Raw genomic sequence first — 18,953 nt, 5'->3', positions numbered from 1 at the left:
AGCCTCGCAAAAGCAAGGCCTCAAAAAATTGGTTTAAGACTCAGAATTGTTCCTCTCCACGGAAATCTTTAGTAAAAGGCGAAAGATTTATACGATCTGAAGAGAAACCAGAGTATGCTCCGGTGTTCCGGCACGCAGTCCTAGGTTAACCGTAAGTCCTAAGACAGCAATGGTAACTATATATCCACCCAAAAAGCGAGTAAGTATTTGCCATCGCAGATAATTCTATTAAAATATCCTAATTTTTCAGAAGTAGGAGAGAAATCAAAAGGAAAAAAAGGATCTAGCCTTTAAAATAGGCACGATCCTGAATGCAATGCATTGTGGGTATGTAAATGAAGTTGACTCACCAACTTCGCATACCGGGAAATGCTTTAAAATTTAAGGCATTAGGTGGCTCGGTCTAGAGCCACCACTAGGGGGCCGAGCAGAAGCCAGATGGGCAAGAGTATAGACGCGGGGTTCAACAAGAAAATTCGATTTTATCTTTTTTTTAAGGGACATCTATTCCTTTCCCAAATGTTACAGTAAAACCAAGAGGGAGGAAAAAAAATGGTTTTAGCAGTCAGGAAAAAGAAATGTACCACTCTGGGGTTTGGCCAATAAAAGTTAGTGACAACAATGGGAGGGAAGAAAAGAAAAAGACAAGACACTGTTTCACGTTACAGACCTTCCCCTAACCCAAAGTTTAATACTTGCTTAACAAGTAGAAAAAGAGACACAGTTGATTCACAAACTGGAGGTCTGAACTTCAGTTAAGACACATAAAAACCTAGATGGGCCGCGTCCTCCTCAGCCCAGGTGTCACTAGTCTAAAAACTCAAGGAAAGGCAGAACACTCAGGATTTGGGAGTGTACGCACCCCCACATCTGGGTCAGGGATTTGAGCAGCAAACATAACCTACTTGGAAAGAATTGGGAAAGAAAACCAGCAACTGCCTTCTTCCTGGGGGAGACAGGGAAGGAGGTGGGGCTAAGGCTAGGAGCATTTCACGTCACTAACCTAACTTGGGTAACTGCAAGGAACCATCTTAAACTGGCCTTAAGAGGAAGACCAGATGGATGATGGGAGAATCCATAGGAGGGAGAGGAGGAGAGGGAATGTGACTAGGGGGCAACAGTTCCTTCCTTTCTGGGCACAGGAAGGCAGCCAGGGCACAGGGTCCAGGCAGTGACCTCACAAGGACAGCACAGCTTTTGCAGCTTGGAGCTCACCCATGTGCCCCAGAATGAAACAGCTATTCATTCTGTTTCCTCCATGGTATAGGGCCCCAAGGCAGTGGATAGCTCTGTGGCCTGGAGCCCTTCTCTTCTGTGTCTCCTCCTTTGGAGGCAGCATTAGCCTCTGCCCCTTGGACCTCAGGCTCTTGGCTCACAGGGGAGGCAGCAACCTTCCTTCCTGGGCAGTGCCTTCTTTGCTGTAAGTACCAGATCTCTGCCTGCTCCTGCTCTTCCTGTGTGAGTTAAGAGGCAAATCACCTCACCCTCCTTCCGATTTTTCTTGAAGGACAGGCTATTCAGTTTGAAAGGTTTCTTGAAAGAGAATTTCTTCCTCTCCTTGAGGGTCTCCTTGAGGGGGATTGGAGCGCCCAATGTGCTAGCGGCACCACATCGCTGCTCGGCTCTGCACCAGAATGCCTGTTTTTTTGTTTATTGAAGTATATTTGATTTATAATATTATGTTAGTTTCAGGTGTATAGCATACTGATTCAGTATTTTTCCAAATTATACTCCAGTATAGATTATAGATAATGTCTATAATTCCCTGTTATACAGTATATCCTTGTTGTGTCTCTATTTTAGATTTTGTTTTAATACTCAAATAAAATTGCTCTTGAATTAAAAAATTAAAACTGAATTTTTTAGATGACTGAAAATAGTTGTTTTCATACATTCATGCAACAAAAACGTATGGAACACTGTGTCAGACCATGTGCTAGGCCCCATGAGACAAGTGTGTGTGATGAGCACTGATGACTGTTTAGTGACACATAGGCCAAGCAAGAAAGGATCCACAGGAGTAGGGTGGTGAGGGCGTTCTCAGCAGAAAGGCACTTTGAACAGTGTGAGCCTGAGTGGTGAAAGGACAAATGGCCAAGTGACAGGGACCAGATCGGGTCCAATGCCAAAAGCTTTCAAGGAGAATCAGTTCAGTTCAGTCACTCAGTCGTGTCCAACTCTTTGTGACCCCATGGACTGCAGCATGCCAGGCTTCCCTGTCCATCACTAACTCCCAAAGCTTGCTCAAACTCATGTCCACTGAGTCGGTGATACCGTCCAACTATCTCATTCTCTGTCATCCCCTTTGCCTCCTGCCTTCAATCTTTCCCAGCATCAGGGTCTTTTCCAATGGGTCAGTTCTTCACATCACGTGGCCAAAGTAGTAAAGGAGAATAATATGATCAAATTAGTGTTTTGAAGAAGCATCAGCATCATCTGGTATTATCAATTTTATGAGTTGAATTGTGTCCCATCCCCCCTCCCCCACTAAATTCATATGTTGAAGTACAAACATTGTAGATGTAATTAGTTTAAATGAGGCTTCCAGAGCTGTCAGACAATAAATTTCTAAGCCACCAAGTTTGTGGTGTTTTGTTACGGCATCCTAAAAAATACACCTAATATACCTGGGTGTGTGTGTTCAGTCACTCACTTGTGCCCAACTCTTTTCGACCCCATGGACAGCAGCCAGCAAGGCTCCTCTATCCATGGAGTTTTCCAGGCAAGCATACTGGAGCGAGTTGCCATTTTCTACTCCAGGGGTTCTTCCTGACGCAAGGATCCAACCCGAGTTTCTTGTATCTCCTGCATTCACAGACGGATTCTTTACCACTGGACCACTTAAGAAGCCCAATATACCTGGGTATTTGTTAGAAATAAAAATGACTGGGCTACACCTCAGACCTACTGATTCAGAAAATCCAGGTGAGACCCAGGTACCTGAGTTTTAACAGTCTTCCAGGTGATTCTGATGCAGGCTAAGTTGAGAACCACTGGACACCTATTCTGGCTAAAGTATGGAGATTGTATGGTGGACAAGAAGTTTGGAAAAATGATTTAGGACTGAGCACTAAAGCCAGAGAGAAATAAAAGGCAGCCTGGACCAGGGGATGGTCAGGACTGCTCAAGGAGAAAGAATGTAAAGTAAGGAGAGAAAACAAGGCTAGAATAAGTCCCTAGAGAACAGTGGCTTAAAGGAGGGGTACAGCAGAAGCAGTGAAATTAGGAAGGCCAGAGGAAAAGCAGCAGTGTGGAAAGCATAGTCATCAACAGCAGAAAAGAAGAAATCCATCAGTTCCATCAGATGAGTGATCAAGTGAGGTGGGGACTGAAAAGTTCATTTAGTAGGGATAGGGTTAGTTAGCTCAGAAATCCCATTAGGGCGTTTTGGATAGGGAGGGAAATTTAGGGGATTTTGGGAGACCATAGTAAGTTAATGATCACTTAAGAAAGCAGGTTTGCTTAACCTTGAAATCAAGCAGGCCTGCTTAGCAACAAAACCATGGAACAGAAGCATGGGACATGCCCCCAAGCAATAAAACAATGGTGGCCTGAGACCCACATTCTGCCCAGTGAGCCCAGTAAGTTACTGACCCCTAGGACATGCTCTCTGCATACATGAAAAACAATAGCTTATGGAAAGGTGACATTTCAAAGTAAAGACCTTCACTGTAACTAAGATCTGAAGTAATTTTTCCATAGTGCCCATTACAGTCCTGGCTTAACCATGTAGGGACAAGAAAACTCCCTTGCCCATCCTGGAGGAGGAGCTAATGATGGAAGTGTGACACCTACTCAAGAATGAGGAAGAAGCTGTTTTTTCCCCTCCCCACTTTTCCTTTGGTTTTAAAACTGTAGCCCACTAAGTTCCCAGGGCCTCTCGCCCACCCACTTGTAAGCTTCACAGGAGTCCTATTCTGTTCATAGGAAGTCACTTCTTATCTATCGTTTTGCCTCGCTGAATTTTTTCTGCCCTGAGACATAAAGGACCAGAGTTCCTCAGAGCTCCCAAAATGCCACCTACTGGTCTCACATTGGATCCAACAGCAGGGCAGTCGCTGGTGACCACAGAGTGTGTAAACAGGGGCCACTGATGGAAGTCCAACGGCAGGGAGCCGTTGAAGGAGGCCATGGAGGTAGAGAAAGCAGGCAACTCTTCCGAGACATTGGCCCTAAAAAGCCAAATAGAGACTGTAGCTGGAAAGGGTTTGGGATTAAAGATAGCCTCCCTCCACCTCTTTTGTTAATATTATGTGTGGCTTGGTCACTCAGCTATGTCCGACTCTTTGCATCCCCATGGACTGTAGCCCACTAGGCTCCTCTGTTCATGGGGATTCTCCAGGCAAGAATACTGGAGTGGGTTGTCATTTCCTCCTCCAGGGATCCTTCTCAACCTAGGGATCAAACCAGTGTATCCTGCATCTCCTGCATTTCAAGCAGATTCTTTACTGCTGGGCTTCTCTGGTGGCTAATGTAGTAAAGAAACTGCCTGCAATGCTGAGGACCCAGGTTCAATCTGTGGGTCAGGAAGATCCCCTGGAGAAGGGCATGGCAACCCACTCCTGTATTTTTGCCTGGAGAATCCCATGGATAGAGGAGCCTGACAGGCTACAGTCCATAGAGTCACAAAGAGCTGGACACGACTGAAGTGCCTTAGTACACACGCATGAGCCACCAGGGAAGCCCTTTTGTTAATATTAGGAGAGTGTTAAACATGATTAAACCCCTTGAAAAGGAGTCAGTACAGACGGAGAGAGTGAAGATCCCAGAGAGAGGAATTACAGGACAGATAAGGGGGGTTGAGGAGTGAGAGGGGATGAGGATGGAGGTCCAGTTAGGTAAGATGAAGGATCCCGATGCCCTGGTGGCAGGAAGAGGGGAGCGAGAGGGTGCAGTATTAACTCCACCACAATGAAGATCTTTACGGAGTCGGTCCTCCACCCAATTGCTCACCAGCAGTTCCTCCTCGCATCACTCTGACCCGCAGATTCCCCTCCCTTTTCAGTATCTACCCTGCCACAGCTGAACTACTGGAAAAATCACACAACTGAGCCAGGCCTCTGATGAAGGTCCTGCTATTACTCGACAAGTCTCTACTTGGCTCTGCTTCCCACTCTCTATGTACCTTCTCTCACCGAAACCATCCCACACCTCCTCCCCAGCTCTGGTGCTCAGCAGATGACCTCACAGCAGAAGTTGCTGAGAAAGCAGAAGCCATTGCCATATCTTCCCATCCTCAACCTAGCAGTGCCCATCATCTGCCCCTTCCTGAGCCCTCCTCCCATCAGAGACCATCCCCATGCTGTGCTTCTTCCTCTCGGTCCCCCTCAGGGCACCAGCTGTTTCCTCCCCACCGGTTCATCCCTGCAGACCAAGTAGCCTCCATCAACTCCTAGCTGAAGAAGAAAGTGGGGGCAGGAAGTGGGGAGGAGGAGAGGGGAGGACGAACCTGCAGCATCCGCCAACGGCAGTCTCCTTTTGGAATATAGCAATCAACCACAACAGAGAAAAACTTTGTATTTTTTATTTCAGAGAAAAATTCTGGCAGAAATATTTTTTAAAAAAACAAACTTTTCTACCTCCGCAAGAGAACAAGTGGAACTTTCATTCTAAACAATTAGTTTCCACTGAGCCTCATCCTCAAGAAGCTTAATAACACTTTACTGTGGATGCATTTACATCAACTGGTACCATTTTCAATTAGTTAATTTTCACACTAAATTTTTTAATGACTTTTGTAATTATCTAAACAATGCTTCACAAACCTTGAAGTTGATTCAAATGACAGAGACACCAGGTTACACTTAGGTGAAATAATTCCTGTATTAAAAAAGTTCTTAGTTTTTCCCCTTGTCTCTGCTTCCTCACTTCTTATTCTTTTTTATAATTTTATTTATTTTTGGCTGTGCTGGATTTTCTGCATTGCTGCACGGGATTTTCTCTAGTTGAGCAGAGGCTGCTCTCTAGTTGTGCTCAGGCTTCTCATTTTGGTGACTTTTCTTGGAGAAGGCAATGGCACCCCACTCCAGTACTCTTGCCTGGAGAATCCCATGGACGCAGGAGCCTGGTAGGGTGCAGTCCGTGGGGTCGCTAAGAGTCGGACACGACTGAGCGACTTCACTTTCACTTTTCACTTTCCTGCATTGGAGAAGGAAATGGCAACCCACTTCAGTGTTCTTGTCTGGAGAATTCCAGGGACGGGGGAGCCTGGTGGGCTGCCATCTATGGGGTCACACAGAGTCGGACACGACTGAAGTGACTTAGCAGCAGCAGCAGCAGCTTGTTGTGGGCAACAGACTGTAGGGCTTCAGGAGTCATAGCACACAGCTGTGGCTCTGGAGCACAGGCTGTTTTTGTGGTGTGCAGGCTTAGTTGCTCCAAGGCATGTGGGATCTTCTGGGATCAGAGATCAAACCTGTCTTTCCTGCATAGGCCAGTGGATTCTTTACCACCTAGCCATCAGAGAAGCCCTCATTCTTTATTATTTTAAAAATTCATCACGAACTATTTCTAACTCCACAGAAAAGTGTAGAGGACAAAAACATACCTGATACTCAGACTTGATAGATATAAACATTTCTTCAGGTGTGCTTTAGATATGTTTGGAAAGTAAAGAGAACCTTACATAGCTCCCTTTCCTCTGTTTTGGAGGCTGTGGAGCCCTCCTGGGAACAGGACTTTAAAATGAATAAGTCCGGAAGGCTTTGTGCAAAGCCGTTTTTGCTAGCTCTAAGCATGGTCTCCAATCAAAGAGAGCACACAGCTCTTCAGAAAACTGAAAATGTTTATGCTCAGGGTGAAACCAAATTCTCCTTAAGCAAGAGAAGTCCTTGTGTGTACAAAGCAAAGACAGCACAGTGACTCCTGGTGGCAAACCCAACGAATGAGAGAAATAGAGGAAACACAGTTTGTGCCTATGAAATCTTGGTTCCTGCCAAATTCTGAGGCAACCTTCCAGCTAAGGCCGTTAAACACAGAATTTGTGTGATGCTGTACTACTCAAGAATTTAAACTTATTAAAATAAATCAAAGTGTGAATGTTCTCTTGTAAAAACGAAACTAGAACCAAAACCTTATCTATATACAGTTGAAGCCTGCATTTGTTCCCCCCCAATCCCCTTTGCTCCCCTTCTATCCATGATACCTACTATTCTGAACTTGGTATGTCTTCCATCCACCAACAATATCAGTCTTGTGTTTTTAAAATTTGTATAAATATCATACCTTCCCATCCTTCTCTAACTTCCTTCCTTTTTTTGCTGGTGGTGGGTCGAGGGGCCGGGGGGCTGGGGGTGGGGGGTGGGGGGGCAGGGTTGGTGGTGGTGTGCTGTGCTGCAGGGCTTGCAGTATCCTAGCTCTCAGACCAGGGATTGAACCCAGTCCCTCTGCAGTGAAAGCACGGAGCCCCAACCACTGGACAGCCAGGGAATTCCCTGAAACTTCCTTTTTTTATTCCACATTACATTTTTAAGATTTGTGTTGGTATCTGTAAACCTAGTTTCAGCTCATCCACTTTATTTTCTGCACAATATTCCATTGTTTGAGTATACCACAATGCCTGGGACATCCAACAAAGGGACATATACTGACATTACTATATATATTAAAAAACAACAACAACAACCTCTCTCCAATCCCCATCTATTTATTCTAAGGTTTCTTAGATTTTTTTTAACTTTTATTTATTTATTTAATTTTGGCTGTACTGGGTTTTGTTGCTGTGGGGCTATCTCTAGTTGCTAGTTGCCATGTAGAATCTTCCTGGACCAGGGATGGAACCTGTGTTCCCTCCATTGGCAGGCTGATTCTTAACCAATGGACCACCAGAGAAGTCTGATTTCTTAGGTCTTTTGCTTGTGAAAACAAAAACAGGACTAGAACTGGTGACAAACTGTCTCCCTCTATGGAAGCCAACTGAAAAATAAAAGTTTGTTCATCTCATTAAGAGATGTATTTCCAATCAATTTTTACTTCTTAGGTTGAAAATTCTTGTTTCGATCAATCATGTACTTGGGATGATAAATAATTCAACCCAGAAGATGTGTGTTAACACTCAGAGACTTAAGGTTACAAGTAATCTTTTGAAACCTACATAGAGAGAAATACATGTGAGTATCGTCTCATTTATTGGTAATTCATTTCTCACCCCAGGAACTGCCTGTTCTGGTCTTTTATCCGTTTTTAAGTTGTTTTTGTCTTTTGCTTATTGACTTACAGGGCTTCCTTGATAGCTCAGTGGTATTTCTTACTCTTCATATTCAGAAAACTAAACCTTTGACAGTTCATATATATTGCAAGTTATTTCCTGTAGACTGTCAGTTTTTTAATGTTTATCATACAGAAGTTTATTTAATTCATGAATTTTCACTTTATAGTTTTCCATATTTTAAGAAATCTTTCCCTACCCTCATGTTGTAAAAATATACTCATATTTTCTTCTAAAAGTTTTAAAGTTTTTACAATTGACTTCCAAATGACCTAATTTTTTTTTTTGTCTGCATGATGTGAAATAAGGACCTAATTTTATTTCATGGAGCATTACCTGCAGCATCCTTGGTGAGTGCAGGGGGTTGGAGACAATTTGATATTCATCACTAGGAGATTAGTAGGTAAAATGTACTATTATACACCAGTTGGAAATAATGTGTTAGATGTTCATATTGCATAAAAAACAGAATGTTTAGGTACTTCCAGGGCAGTCCAGTGGTTAAGACTCAGCACTTCCAGTGCTTCCACTGCAGGCGGCGTGGGTTCCATCCCTGGTTGGGGAACCAGGATCCCACATGCCTTGAGGAGTGGCCAAAATTTTTTTAAAAAGAATGTCTAGTGACAAAAATAAGATGCATCATACAATATCATTAACATAACTTAAAAAATCCATGCACATAAATAATTTGTTGTTGTTCAGTCACTTAAGTCATGTTCACTCCTTGCAACCCCATGAACTGGAGCATGCCAGCTCCTCTGTCCTCCATTATCTCCTGGAGTTTGCTCAAATTCACGTCCATTGAGTTGGTGATGCTATCTAACCATCTCATCCTCTGCCACCTCCTCTCCATTTGCCTTCAATCTTTCCCAGCATCAAGGTCTTTTCCAATAAGTCTGCTCGCATCAGGTGGCCAAAATATTGGAGCTTCAGCTTCCACAAGAGTCCTTCCAATGAATAGTCAGGGTTGATTTCCTTTAGGATTGATTGGTTTGATCTCCTTGTTGGCCAAGAGACTCTCAAGAGTCCTCCAGCATCACAATTTGAAAGCATCAAATTTTTAAGCACTCAGCCTTCTTTATGGTCCAACTCTCACATCTGTATATGTCTACGGAAACTCAAACAAGATTTCAACCTGGAGGGGTGGGATGGGGAGAGAGATGGGAGGGGGTTCAGGAGGGAGGGGATAAATGTATACCTATGGCTGATTCATGTTGAGGTTTAACAGAAAACAAAATTCTGTAAAGGAATTATCCTTCAATAAAAAAAAAATAAAGAGGGCTGGTTGCCTGGGAGAAGAAGGCAAATGGGAGAGGGATATAAGAATAAAAGAAATAATGAAAGCTAAACAGATAAATGAATAAATAGCAAGAAGAAACTTCTACAGATCACTGATGATAATGTCATGAACCCAGGAGTATAATCATCTCATGGGGGCCAAAGATAATAGACAGATAGACAGACAAGCAGAACTGCTGTGAAATGTGACAGAAATAGAGGAAGAGAGGAGGCAGGCAATAAGAAAGAATGGAGAGTGAAAGAAGGAGGCAGGCTGACAAATCAAACTGAGTTGTCTTCAAAGAGCACACAATCCAATAAACAACAAGGTCCTACTGTATAGCACAGGGAACTGTATTCACTATCCCGTGATAAACCACAATGAGAAAGAATATGAACATACATACATACATACATACATATATGTATAAAACTGAGTCACTATCCTGTACAGCAGAAATTAACACATCGCAAATCAACTATACTTCAATAAAACGTAAAAAGAAAAAAAAAAGATCACACAGTCTAGAGGAAATTATTTGTGTGCCCAGAAAGATATAAATGCTGTAATCATCACACAAGCAGTGGAAGAGAGTGGTGTAAGGGCGTTGTGGAATCTGGAGTCGCAAAACACCTCGGAGGACACTCAAGACAGTGGAGAACAGTTTATTATGCCAGCGGGTCCAAGGGGAATCTGTTCCCAACAAGGACCCTGATGTTTCTGAGAGGCCCACTTTTATACCCCCCACTACATGACTGGTTACATGTTAGCAACCTCTTTGTTGCATATGATTGAGTTTTACAACAACTGGGTGCTAGGAGAACAAACAGTTAAGGTTAAAGGGTGGGAACAATGGTTATACATCAAGCGGGGATGTCTCCATGGTTAATCTAACAGGGGCAGCCTGACCTCAACTACAATCTCCGTTTGTCATCTTCAGGGAGGGAAGTCTCCAGGAGACCTGGTTTTCACTATCAACAGTTTCCTCACTCTTGGGCAGCGTTCAGGCCCAGTTCACATCCTGTCTTTAATATGGATGACAGGCTTCAAGATGGAGTCTCTCCTGCTTTCTCACACTTGCCCCAACAAGAGAAGGTGCGGTGCTGAATGGGAGCTGAATTTCTTCTCAGGAGTCCTAAACTGTAACACCTTGACTTGTCCCTTCATAGGCTCTATCAACATCTCCAGAAGCAGTAAGTGTGGTGGTTCAGATGGTAAAGCGTCTGCCCCCAATGCGGGAGACCCAGGTTCGATCCCTGGGTCGGGAAGATCCCTGGAGAAGGAAATGGCAACCCACTCCAGTACTCTTGTCTGGAAAATTCCATGGATGGAGGAGCGTGGTAGGCTACAGTCCACTGGGGTCGCAAAGAGTCGGACACGACTGAGCTACTTCACTTCGCTTCACCACCACCATGAGCAGTATTCAAAGCAGAAGGCAGATAGTGCTAAATAGCATCAAAAAACAAACAAACAAACAAAACCTGTTACTTTTTCTCTGCATCCCACCTCACACCCATTTCTGTTATCAGAAGCAACTATTGTCAACTCTCAGCTATTTCTTCTGCTGGATATAGGCTGTGTTTCAGAATAACAACTATACTGTTGCCTCTTAGATCACTAATTGTATTTATGTTTTTTATTTTTTAAAAATTTAAAATTTTTTATTGACATATACTTGATTTACGTTATATTAGTTTCAGGCGTACAGCAGTGCCTCAGTTATAAATATACATTCTTTTTCAGATTCTTCTCCCTTATGCTGCTGCTGCTGCTAAGTCACTTCAGTCGTGTCCGACTCTGTGCGACCCCATAAGACGGCAGCCCACCAGGCTTCCCCGTCCCTGGGATTCTCCAGGCAAGAACGCTGGAGTGGGTTGCCATTTCCTTCTCCAATGCATGAAAGCAAAAAGTGAAAGTGAAGTTGCTCAGTCGTGTCCGACTCTAGCGACCCCATGGACTGCAGCCCACCAGGCCCCTCTGTCTATGGGATTTTCCAGGCAAAAGTACTGGAGTGGGGTGCCATTGCCTTCTCCCCTTCTCCCTTATAGGTTATTACAAAATATTGAGCATAGTCCCCTGTGCCATACGGTAGGTCCTTGTTGGTTAAATCACTAATTTTAAACATAACTTCTTGATTTATATTAAAAAACAAAATTCAACTGAGTAAATTTTAATGACCTTATTGGTTTTTTTCAATGATTCATGAATTGAGCACTGTCCAAAGTAGTTAATAGTAAGAAGTTCGGAGGAGCTGTACAAGATGAAAGACGTAAAAAAAAAAAAAAAAAGATGAAAGACTTTTATAGGCAGAAGGGAGCAGAAACAAGGAAGCTGTACTAGGCCAAAAATCGGGTTGGTTATGGTAAGGTTTCTTTCCTTTAGGGGAGGGCAGGGGCCTATCCGGCAGATGACCTTACTAATGCTGATCAGGCAATTCCTGATTGACTGGTTTAAGATTCCAGTTCTGGGAGAGCCCAAACTGTAATTAAATCTCAGTTTGGGGTTTAGCACAAGCCATTACATTTTAGGCATTTTGTCTTGTTTTTGACACTTACTGATAACTGCTGCTAAGTCACTTCAGTCATGTCCGACTCTGTGCGACCCCATAGACGGCAGCTCACCAGGCTCCCCCGTCCCTGGGATTCTCCAGGCAAGAACACTGGAGTGGGCTGCCATTTCCTTTTCCAATGCATGAAAGTGAAAAGTGAAAGTGAAGTCGCTCAGTCGTGTCCAACCCTCAGCGACCCCATGGACTGCAGCCCTCCAGGCTCCCCCGTCCATGCGATTTTCCAGGCAAGAGTACTGGAGTGGGTTGCCATTGCCTTCTCCAATGAGTTTGTTTTCTCCCTCACATCCCCGCATCCCCATGCCCATCATCCTGATGCGATTATATTTCAATATTCAATACTGTTCGAGCCAAGGCAAGTAGACTTCTTTCTTACCATATATAACTTTTTATTTTCTTGGAGTCAGAAAGTGCACCCATTTTAAAATCTACTTTTTCTATTTTTAAATTATGAGGTGTTTGATACATAAAAGAGTATATTAAACTTGTATTCTTGGAGCATAATAATAATAATAACAAAAAGCTAAATATCCCCAACAAAAATTAAGAAACAGAACCTGACTTGTTCTATTAGCATTATTCCCTGACCACTCCTCTCCAATGCCATCCCCTGCCTCTGTGGTCACACAAGTAACCAGTATCCTGAAGTTCAGTTTTCCTATCCAGTATCACCCTGTGGTTTTATTTGGCCTTGCTGGGTCTTGGCTGCTGTGCACAGATTTTCTCTAGTGTGGCCCATGGACTTAGTTGCCCTGAGGCATGTGGAATCTTCCCAGACCAGGGATCAAACCTGTGTCCCCTGCGTGGGCAGGCGGATTCTTCACCACTGGACCATTAGGTAAGTCCACAATTAGCTTTTTAAAATACTTTTAAAATTTTCTTTTTCACTTATTTCTAACGTTTCTCCTCTCTTATTTCTTTGAATCTCAGCTTTGTAATCCTTTTCCAAATTATTGAACAAGGCATCAGTCAGGAATACTTTAGTTAGGTATGTTTTCAGTTGCTGATTAAAGAAAACATGAATAATGGTGGCATAAATAAACAAGTGGAGTTTCGTTTTGCTTTGTTTTGTACTTGCATAGCGAGGAATCTGATTGGTAGGTGGTTGCTGGCATTAGTTCAACTGTTCAGCCACCAAGAACCTTCTTGGGCTCTTCCTGCCTTCCTACTTGGTTGTCCTGAGTATGATGAGTTTTTTTGAATTGATGACTAGCAACCTACCTCATGATCACAAGAAAGCTGTCACAGCTCCAGACAAAACATCCATATACAAGGCAAGTTAAAAAGGGGAGGAGATATAACAAGGAAAGGATCCTCATTGCATTCCCTTCTTTTTCAATCTCCAATGTGGAGAGGAGTAAGGGAGAAGGGGGCTGGGAATGACTGTGGGATTACCACCAATGTATGTCACAGACAATGAGCTCATTTGTTTTCTATCTTTCTTGTTTTCTTTATCCCTTCCTAATGCCTTTTGGATGAATCATCACCCTGATCTTATTGCTCATCATTTCATTTTGGCTATAACTATTCTGCTATTCAATCCATGTATGGATTTCAACTATTAAATTTTTCATTCCCAATAGTTCCAACTGATTTTTCATCTTATTGGTTCTTATCTTAAGTTAATAATCAGAACCTTAAGTTAACAATCAGTCAGTTCAGTTCAGTCACGTCTGGCTCTTTGCCACCTCATGGACTGTAGCACTCCAGGCTTCCCTGTCTATCACAAACTCCCAGAGCTTGCTCAAACTCATGTCCATCAAGTCAGTGATGCCATCCAGCCATCTCATCCTCTGTCATCCCTTTTTCCTCCTGCCTTCAATCTTTCCCAGCATCAGGGTCTTTTCCAATGAGTCAGTTCTTCACATCAGGTAGCCAAAGTATTGGAATTCCAGCTTCAGCATCAGTCCTTCCAATGAATATTTGGGTATGATTTCCTTTAGGATTGACTGTTGATCTTGCAGTCCAAGGGACTGGATGAAGCACAAGCTGGAATCAAGATTGCAGGGAGAAATATCAATAACTCAGATATGCAAATAACACCACCCTTATGGCAGAAAGCAAAGAACTAAAAAGCCTCTTGATGAAGGTGAAAGAGGAGAGTGAAAAAGCTAGCTTAAAACTCAGCATTCAATGAACTAAGATCATGGCATCCAGTCCTATTACTTCATGGCAAATAGATGGGGAAACAATGAAAACAGTGACAGACTTTACTTTTTTGGGATCCAAAATCACTACAGATGGTGACTGCAGCTGTGAAATTAAAAGACATTTGCTCCTTGAAAGAAAAGCTATGACCAACCTAGACAGCATATTAAAAACCAGAGACGTTACTTTGCCAACAAAGGTCCATCTAGTCAAAGCTATGCTTTTCCCAGTAGTCATGTATGGTTGTGAGAGTTAGACCATAAAGCTGAGCGCTGAAGAATTGATGCTTTTGAACTGTGGTGTTGGAGAAGACTCTTGAGAGTCCCTTGGACTGCAAGGACAGCAAACCAGTCAATCCTAAAGGAAATCAGTCCTGAGTATTCATTGGAAGGACTGATACTGAAGCTGAAGCTCCAATACTTTGGCCACCTGATGTGAAGAGCTGACTTATTGGAAGAGACCCTGATGCTGGGAAAGATTGAAGGCAGGAGGAGAAGGGGATGACAGAGATCAAGATGGCTGGATGGCATCACTGACTCGATGGACAGGAGTTTGAGCAAGCTCTGGGAGTTGGTGATGGACAGGGAGGCCTGGCGTGCTGCAGTCCCTGGGATGGCAAAAGAGTCAGACATGACCGAGCAACTAAACTGAACTGCACTGCACTATTGATGACACTGTTTGATCCTTTGCTTATAATCGTCACTGTCACATTTCTCCATGTAAAGGTATGCTTTCCCTTTGGAAAATGTTAATGCAAATAATCTGTGGAGCAATGCTCTGGCACCAGACAAACATCCTGTACTCAGTAACCTTTTACCTAGCATCCACTGAATCACTAATTGGAATCACTGAATCACTAATTGGAAACTGCAGTACATACTGTTCCAAAGGTTTCTTTATTTCCCTGGCTGTATTTTAAAAGCTTTTCCAGGTGTCTTTTTTTTTTTTTAATGTCTGTTCTTTTTTACACATTGCTCTATCCTTTCACAAAGATCTTGTTATTTTTTTGATGTTAAGCATAACAATTTATGGGCTTCCCAGGTGGCACTAGTGTTAAAGAACCTGCCTGCCAATGCAGGAGACATGAGAGACATGGGTTCAATTCCTGAGTCGGGAAGATTCCCCTGGAGGAGGGTATGGGGACCCACTCCTGTATTCTTGCCATGGACAGAGTAGCTTGTCAGGCTACAGTCCATAAGGTCACAAAGAGTCAGACACGACTAAAGCGACTTAGCATGCAGGCATGGGTACCAGTTTTATAGAGTCCAATTGTTTTATTACCAGTTTAAGGGACGGCTTCTTTTTCTATAGTGGTGGTATGTCTACGGTAATATGTTGGAGACCCTGGCATATGTAAGCATCTCCAATTTAATGGTTTTAACCTCTAAAGTTCTAGAGGTTTCATTATTCTCATACCATGGGACTCTTCTTGATCAGTTCCCCTTGTTGCTCTGATTACTCTATTGATTTTTGGCACAAAAGGAATTCTTGACTTTGAAAACTCAGCATTTGCTGCAATTTTTATTGATTTTGAATCACTCGATATTAATTCCTTGATTTCAGGTTCCTGTAATAGGAGAATATTGGAATCAGAAACAAGTTATGAGGGCTAGAGTTTTATCACCCATGCAAGATCAGGAGAAATTCATTAGGTCTGTGCAAGGTTGAGGAACTGGAAGTAAGGGCACCTGCAAAACCCATGTGCCCCAAAGCCTTGGGAAGCAGCAAGGAAGTTTGCAACTACCTGGACCAACAGGTGGAAAAGAAAAAAAGCTGGGGATGGGTCTAAATATACATTGCCTTCCTAATTCAGGAGGCACAGAAAACAACATAATGAATACCATGTATACTCGTGACTCATGTAAAAAAACACAAGATTTCTATTTTGTTGAAGTACCCCTGTCTAATCATTTTACTTTCTCTTCCAGAGGCAGCTTCTCTCCTGAACCTTAGTGTTTATTGTGCCTAAGCATACTTTTATTCTTTTATTGCGTATGTATGTATCCCTAAACAATATCCAACTTGTCTCGCTAGTCTGATTTTCGATCAGCGCTTCACCAAGACTGCTCGAAGTCACCAATGACTTCAGTTCAGTTCAGTTCAGTTTAGTCGAGCAATTGTGTCCGACTCTTTCCGACCCCATGAATTGCAGCACGCACCAGGCCTCCCTGTCCATCACCAGGAGTTCACTCAAACTCACGTCCATAGAGTCGGTGATGCCATCCAGCCATCTCATCCTCTGTCGTCCCCTTCTCCTTTTGCCCCCAATCCCTCCCAGCATCAGAGTCTTTTCCAACGAGTCAACTCTTCACATGAGGTAGCCAAAGTACTGGAGTTTCAGCTTTAGCATCATTCCTTCCAAAGAAATCCCAGGGCTGATCTCCTTCAGAATGGACTGGTTGGATCTCCTTGCAGTCCAAGGGACTCTCAAGAGTCTTCTCCAACACCACAGTTCAAAAGCATCAATTCTTCGGCGCTCAGCTTTCTTCACAGTCCAACTCTCACATCCATACATGACCACTGGAAAAACCATAGCCTTGACTAGATGGACCTTTGTTGGCAAAGGAATGTCTCTGCGTTTGAATATGCTATCTAGGTTGGTCATAACTTTCCTTCCAAGGAGTAAGCGTCTTTTAATTTCATGGCTGCAATCACCATCTGCAGTGATGCTGGAGCCCAAAAAAATAAAGTCTGACACTGTTTCCACTGTTTCCCCATCTATTTCCCATGAAGTGATGGGACCAGATGCCATGATCTTCATTTTTTGAATGTTGAGCTTTAAGCCAACTTTTTCACTCTCCTCTTTCACTTTCATCAAGAGGCTATTTAGTTCCTCTTCACTTTCTGCCATAAGGCTGGTGTCACTCTGCATTTCTGAGGTTATTGATATTTCTCCCAGCAAATCTTGATTCCAGCTTGTGCTTCTTCCAGCCCAGCGTTTCTCATGATGTACTCTGCATATAAGTTAAATAAGCAGGGTGACAATATACAGCCTTGATGTACTCCTTTTCCTATTAGGTGCTGGCAAATATAAAGGATATTTCCAAGTCCTCATCTTGCCTGTCCTCACTGCAGCTCTCCAGTTACTTCCTCCGACACTCTTTCCTCTGCTTGCTACTCCCTGGTTTTCCTCATCCCTTCAAACCACCCTCATCTCATTCCTTTGCCTCCTCCTTTGCCCTCCCTCAAGATGTTGGCATGCTCTGTGGCTCCGTGATGGTTCTTCTCATCTCAATCTATACTCTCTCTCTAGATCATATTTAGTCCCAGGACTCTGAATATATCTACCTAAAATGACTGCCAAATCTCTATCTCTGGCCTGGATCTCTCCCTGAGCTCCTAACTTTCCTATCCAACTGCTCACTGACACCTCCACTCTGAAGTCTTCATACCTCAGACTCAACATAACTACAGTAAAACTTTTTACCTAACTCCCCAAACTGTTTCCTTTATAACCCCACTCCCCTATTTTAGAAAATGGTCCACCACCTACCCAGCTACTCTAGCCAGAAACCAACAGTCAATCACGATTATCCTTTCTCCTTCACCGGCACATCCAACCTGTCCACCTAGAGGTAAACCAAGGCAAGCTCAAATTATCAGAAACTGATTTGCAGTTGGAGAAACACATGCTGTAACAAGATACAAGCAAGTCCACTAAGGGTTTGGGTGAGTTGTATTCATGGGCCAGGAGAACAAAGAGGAGAAAGACTGGCCAGAGTCCCAAAATATTAAGTTCATTGGTTTGACGATGGAGAATAATTTTTGGTGGATGTTCCTTTGATCAGGAAGTAAGTGTTTTTTTCTGTAAGCTAGGCAATTATGGGAAATTAGTCTCTAAGTTCCATTCTGTGGAGGGTGGATGTGTGAGATTCTCCATTTCATATCCTCCTGTTTCATTTAAGACTGAAATTTTTTCACAAACCCCATCAGCAAAATCCATTCACTCCACCTCTCCAATAAGGTACACCTTTAATCCATTCTCTTGGCTACATTTCCAGTATTACAACCACAGGCTAGGCCAGCATAATCTTTTGCCTACTAAATGGTCACCTCACTTCCAGTCTTGCAACCTTCAAATTAGTTCTCCAAACACAGCAAGCCCAATAAATAAAATCAAATGTAACTCAGATCATGTCACTCCTCTGCTCAAAATTCTTCAGTGATTTCTCATGAGGATAAAAGTCAAAATTATTAGTATGGGATACAAGATGCTAAATTGATCTCACTCCTTTCCCACTCACCTATTGCCTTCCAGCCACGCTGGCTTCTTTCTTTAAGACCGTTCATTTTGACATTCCTTCTTATTCTCTAGACTCAGGTTATCACTTCAAATATTTCTCTCCTGGCCATTTTACCTAATGTGGTTTCCTCCATTTTTATGTATTCCAGTTCTGTTTCCCTCAGAGCACCTACCACATTTCGTTACTTACTTGTAATTTACTTCTTTTTGTTCCCTGTTCGCATTAGAAATGTTAGGTCGAGGGCAAGAACTATGGGTCCTGTTCACAATTACTATTTCCAGCGCTTAGGACGTGATAAGACACTCGATAAAACCTAGTGAACCAGGTCTTTCAGGCACTCCAAACGTAGTCCCCCATTATCAGAACTTAGCAATAATATCACAAGGGAGAAAACATGCTCCCCATCGTGCGAAGAAGGAAAGTTTGTTAACTTGTATGAGGTCACCGAGTAGGCAACTAATCAAGCTGAGGTTCGAACCCATGACTATAGGACCCCAGAACCCTCCCTCT

At 43.1% G+C, this 18,953-nt stretch overlaps 1 non-coding gene across 1 annotated transcript; it reads right to left on the bottom strand.

Moving 5' to 3' along the window:
• Positions 1-116, bottom strand: LOC138987372 (U5 spliceosomal RNA). Its single transcript, XR_011463848.1, has one exon. It is a non-coding gene; the product is annotated as a U5 spliceosomal RNA (small nuclear RNA).
• Between the last annotated feature and the right edge of the window lie 18,837 nt (positions 117-18,953).

The sequence above is a fragment of the Bos mutus genome, chromosome 3 (assembly GCF_027580195.1).
Source record: "Bos mutus isolate GX-2022 chromosome 3, NWIPB_WYAK_1.1, whole genome shotgun sequence".
Lineage (NCBI taxonomy): Eukaryota > Metazoa > Chordata > Mammalia > Artiodactyla > Bovidae > Bos > Bos mutus.
The sequence above is the reverse complement of the archived record's forward strand: the minus strand, read 5'-3'. Positions and strand labels throughout refer to the sequence as shown.